Source organism: Sapajus apella, unplaced genomic scaffold, assembly GCF_009761245.1.
Source record: "Sapajus apella isolate SASKATOON/1434 unplaced genomic scaffold, GSC_monkey_1.0 scaffold29, whole genome shotgun sequence".
Lineage (NCBI taxonomy): Eukaryota > Metazoa > Chordata > Mammalia > Primates > Cebidae > Sapajus > Sapajus apella.
The window spans coordinates 19625657-19631656 of record NW_022436969.1 but is presented as its reverse complement, the minus strand read 5'-3'; positions in this window follow the sequence as shown (position 1 = coordinate 19631656).

Here is a 6000-nt window from a genome sequence, read left to right as displayed (position 1 = left end):
TCTAGTACTGTGGTTAAACAGTTTTTTTCACACATTGGGTCAAAGTATTATACTTTAGGCAAATTCCCTGTCTTCTCCATAAGCCATTCAGCAAATATAATAATGTGTCAGTAGTGTCTGAGTTCATCCTTCTGTGTCAAGAGTTATGTGAGGATTTAACAGGCTATGATCCCTTTAGAAATGGTACCACATTAATAAAAGAAACAGTCATCCGCAGCTATTGCTTTTCTAGACTACATTGAGGAAAAGGATTCTGGTCAAATAGGTCATTTGAGGCTATTTTGCAACCTTGAAAAGAGATGAAATGAAGTCAGTGAAATTCAAGATGCGATTTATTCTATTCAGCTCCAGGGCAGAAGCAGGTGAGCTGAGATGGGCCCAGGTCCACCATGGCAGCCTGCACGTGTTCCTTAGTGAGGCCAGTTTAACAATGTGGGGCCTGGTTCCGTTTGCTTTCCCAGAGGGGTGGTTAGTGGAGTAGGTTCTGGGGCAGCTGCAAGTACCTGGTCAGTATAGTGACGGTGTGAACGCCTGCTTTGCCTGTTATAACTGTGTAATCTTGAGACAGCAAACTACCTTTCTGATCCTCAGTTCCTGTAGCTACAAAAGTAGGGCAGTTACCTTGATTGGTGGGATGACTGGGAGAATTCCATGAGACAATAGTAACTGGCACTTGTTGAGTAGTTCTAAGGTGACAGGCCCTGCACTGACTCACAGCCTCATTAGTCCCTCACAGCCACCCTGGAAAGGTGCTGTCATTCTCCCACTTGACAACATGAGAAAACTGAGCTCCAGAGAGGGCAAGGAACATGCCCAAGATCATACAGTATGGTAGGTAGAATAAGCACCCATGTCTGTCTGACCAGACCTCAAACTCTTAAATCTGCTTACCACCATGGCTCCCAAATGTTGCTGCAAAGTGGAATTACCTGGGGAACTTTAAAAAGTTCTGATGCCCAGATCTCACCCCAGACCAGTTACATCAAGAGGTCTGGGTGGGGCCAGGCACTGATGTTTTTTTTTTTACACAAAGTGTCGCTCTGTCACCTAGGCTGGTAGTGTGATCATTGCTCACTGCTGGGCTCAACTGATCCTCCCGCCTCAGCCTCTGCAGCAGCTGGGACTACATCTGTGCATCACCACACCTGGCGAATTGTTTTATTTTTTGTAGAGGTGGGGATCTCGCTATATTGCCCAGGTTGGTCTCAAACTCCTGGCCTCAAGAGATCCTCCCAAAGTATTGGTATTATAGCCATGAAACACTGTGCCTGGCCAGGCATCAAGGGTTTTTGAAGCTCCCCTGGTGATTCCAGTGTGCATTATAGGTTTGGGAACCACTAGCTTAAGAAATTCTCCTCTACTGTTGACTCTTGATCCTGGCTGTTCATTAGAGTCACCAGGGGAAACATTTAAAATATTACCAGAAGCCACATCCAAGAGATTCTGATTTGTTTGGTCTGGGGTGGAGCCTTCAGTCACTCTGGGTGATTCTAAGATGCAACCAGGTAGAGACTGCTGTTCCACATTATAAGGAAAGCACCCAGCACTAGGAACAGCTAGAGAAGGTGGACAGTTAATGAAAGTATGTATAAAATGAAGGTTTGGTAAGGATATTCTTAAGATCCCTTCCAACTTGCATCTGTAATTACCTAGGAAAATTACTATTCACCTTTGTCTCAGTGTGCTGGCTCAAGGGAGGAATGCAACCTGTACTTCTCCGACAAGTGTTCGGAGGGAAAAGGAGTAAGCGTAGGAGCAGCATCCTGGAAATATTTAGCCTGGTCTCTTGTGCTTCGTACATGTAGTTAGTTCACGAGTGAGTTCAATTGTACTTTCATCTGCCCTCTTAGCCAAAATAACTGAAAGTTTCCTTTATATGAAGTCAGAGAATTGAATAAGGGGAAAAAACTTTGCAGAGCTTTAAATTTTTTTTTAAAGTTTCTTTTTTAAAAAATTATTCTTTAAGGTTATGGGATACATGTGCAGGACATGCAGGTTTGTTACATAGGTATACACGTGCCATGGTGGTTTGCTGCACCCATCGACCCATCATCTACATTAGGTATTTCTCCTAATGCTTTTCCTTCTCTAGCCCCCTACCCCTGACAGGCCCCAGTGTGTTATGGTCCCCTCCCTGTGTCCATGTGTTCTCATTGTTCAACTCTCACGTATGAGTGAGAATATGCAGTGTTTGATTTTCTGTTCCTGTGTTAGTTTGCTGATAATGATGGTTTCCAGCTTCATCCATGTCCCTGCGAGAGACACAAATTCAGCCTTTTTATGGCTGCTTAGTATTCTGTGGTATATATGTGCTACATTTTCTTTATCCGGTATATCATTGATGGGCATTTGGGTTGATTCCAAGTCTTTGCTATTGTGTACAGTGTCACAGTAAACATATGTGTGCATGAATCTTTATAGTAGAATGATTGAGTATATACCCAGTCATGGGACTGCTGGGTCAAATGGTATTTCTGGTTCTAGATCCGTGAGGAATTGACACACTGTCTTCCACAATGATTGAATTAATTTACACTCCCACCAACAGTGTAAAATTGCTCCCATGTCTCCGCATCCTCTGTAGCATCTGTTGTTTCCTGATTTTTTAATGATCACCATTCTAACTGGCGTGAGATGGCGTCTCACTGTGGTTTTGATTTGTATTTCTCTAATGACCAGTGATGATGAGCTTTTTTTCTTATGTTTGTTGGGGGCATAAATGTCTTCTTTTGATAAGTGTCTGTTCATATCCTTCACCCACTTTTTGATGGGATTGTTTTTTTTTTCTTGTAAATTTAAGCTCTTTGTAGATTCTGGATATCAGACCTTTGTCAGATGGATAGATTGCAAAAATTTTCTCCCATTCTGTAGGCTGCCTGTTCATTCTGATGATAGTTTCTTTTGCTGTGCAAAAGCTCTTTAGCTTAATTAGATCCCATTTTTCAATTTTGGCTTTTGTTGCCATTGCTTTCGATGTTTTAGTCATGAAGTCTTTGCCTATGCCTGTGTCCTGAATGGTGTTGCCTAGGTTTTCTTCTAGCGTTTTTATGCTTTTAGGTCTTATGTTTGAGTCTTTAAGCCATCTTGAGTGAATTTTTGTATAATGTATAAGGAAGGGATCCAGTTTCAGTTTCCTACATATGGCTGGCCAGTTTTCCAAACACCATTTATTAAATAGGGAATCCTTTCATCATTGCTCATTTTTGTCAGGTTTGTCAAAGATCAGATTGTTGTAAATGTGTGACGTTATTTCTGAGGAATTTGTTTTGTTCCATTGGTCTATATATCTGTTTTGGTACCAGTACCATGTTGTTTTGGTTAGTGTAGGCTTGTAATATAGTTTGAAATCAGATAGTGTGATGCCTCCAGCTTTGTTCTTTTTGCTTATGATTGTCTTGGTTATATGGGCTCTTTTTCGGTTCTATATGAAATTTGCTTCCGCGTGAAGAAAGTCAGTGGTAGCTTGATGGGGATAGCATTGAATCTATAAACGACTTTGGGCAATATGGCCATTTTCACAACATTGATTCTTCCTATCCATAAACAAGGAATGTTTTTCCATTTGTTTCCTCTCTTATTTCCTGGAGCAGTGTTTTGTAGCTCTCCTTGAAAAGATCCTTCACATCCCTTGTAAGTTGTATTCCTAAGGTATTTTTATTCCCTTTGTGGCAATTGTGAATGGGAGTTCACTCATGATTTGGCTCTCTGTTTGTGTATTACTGGCGTATAGGAATGCTGGTGATTTTTGCACATTGATTTTGTATCCTGAGACTTTGCTGAACATGTTTGTCAGCTTAAGGAGATTTTGGGCTGAGGCAATGGGGTTTTCTAAATATACAATCATGCCATATGCAAAGAGAGACAATGTGACTTCTTCTCTTCCTATTTGAATATCCTTTATTTCTTTCTTTTGCCAGATTGCCCTGGCCAGAACTTCCAGTACTATGTTGAATAGGAGTGGTGAGAGAGGGCATCTTTGTCTTGTGCCTGCTTTCAAAGGGAATGCTTCCAGCTTTTTCTCATTCAGTATGATATTGGCTTTGGGTTTGTCATAAATTGTTATTATTGTTTTGAGATATGTTTCATCAATACCTAGTTTATTGAGAGTGTTTAGAATGAAGGGGTGTTGAATTTTATCAAAGGCCTTTCTGCATCTATTGAGATAATCATGTGGTTTTTGTCATTGGTCCCGTTTACGTGATGGATTATGTTTATTTATTTGTGTGTGTTGAACAAGCCTTGCATCCCTGGGATGAAGCCGACTTGATTGTGGTGGATGAGTTTTTTGATGTGCTGCTGGATTCAGTTTACCTGTATTTTATTCAGGATTTTCACATTGATGTTCATCAGGGATACTGGCCTGACATTTTTTTTGGGTTATGTCTCTGCCAGGTTTTGGTATCAGGATGATGCTGGCCTCATAAAATGAGTTAGGAAGGAGTCCCTCTTTTTCTATTGTTTGGAATAGTTTCAGAAGTAATGGTACCAGCTCCTCTTTGTACCTCTGGTAGAATTTGGCTGTGAATTCATCTGGTCCTGGAGTTTTTTTGGTTGATAGGCTGTTAATTACTGCCTCAATTTCAGAACTTGTTATTGGTCTATTCAGGGATTCAACTTCATCCTGGTTTATTCTTCGGAGGGTGTATGTGTCCAGGAATTTATCCATTTCTTCTAGATTTTCTAGCTTATTTGCATAGAGGTGTTGATAGTATTCTTTGATGGTAGTTTGTATTTCTGCGGGATCGGTGGTGATATACCCTTTATCTTTTTTTATTGTGTCTATTTGATTGTTCTCTCTTTTCTTCTTTATTAGTCTGGATATTGCTCTATCTATTTTGTTAATCTTTTCAAAAAACCAGCTCCTGGATTCACTGATTCCTTGAAGGGTTTTTCACTTCTCTATCTCCTTCAGTTCTACTCTGATCTTAGTTATTTCTTGTCATCTTCAAGCTTTTGAATTTGTTTGCTCTTCCTTCTCTAGTTCTTTTAATTGTGATGTCAGGGTGTCAATTTTAGATCTTTCCTGTCTTCTCATGTGGGCATTTCATGCTATAAATTTCCCTCTACCCACTGCTTTACATATGTTCCAGAGATTCTAGTACGTTGTGTCTTTGTTCTCATTGGTTTCAAAGAACTTAGTTATTTCTGCCTTACTTTTGTTATTTACCCAGTAGTTGTTCAGGAGCAGGCTGTTCAATTTCTCTGTAGTTGTGTGGTTTTGAGTGAGCTTCTTTTTTTTCTCTTTCTTTTTTTTTTTTTGTTTTTGGTTTTTTTCTTTGCGTGAGTTTCTTAATCCTGAGTTCTAATTTGATTGCACTGTGTTCTGAGAGACTACTTGTTATGATTTCCATTCTTTTGCATTTGCTGAGGAGTATTTTACTTCCACTTATGTGGTCAATTTTAGAATAAGTGTGATGTGGTGCTGAGAAGAAGGTACATTCTGTTGTTTTGGGGTGGAGAGTTCTGTAGATGTCTATTAGATCCACTTGGTCCAGAGCTGAGTTCAAGTCCTGAATATCCTTGTTAATTTTCTGTCTCGTAGATCTGTGTAATATTTACAGTGAGGTGTTAAAGTCTCCCAGTATTATTGTGTGGGAGTTTGTCTGTTTGTAGGTCTCTAAGAACTTGATTTACGAATCAGGGTGCTCCTGTATTGGATGCATATATATTTAGGAGAGTTAGCTCTTCTCGTTGCATTGATCCCTTTACCATTATGTAATGCCCTTCTTTGTCTTTTTTTTTTTTTAATTGTTTTTGTTTAAAGTCTGTTTTATCAGAGGCATGGATTCCAACCCCTGCTTTTTTTTTTTTTTTCTTTCCATTTGCTTGGTAAATTTCCTCAATCCCTTTATTTTGAGTGTATGTGTGTCTTTGCATGTGAGATGGGTCTCCTGAATACAGCACACTGATGGGTCTTGACTCTTTATCCAATTTGCCAGTCTGTGTCTTTTAATTGGGGAATTTAGTCTGTTTACATTTAAGATTAATATTGTTATGTGT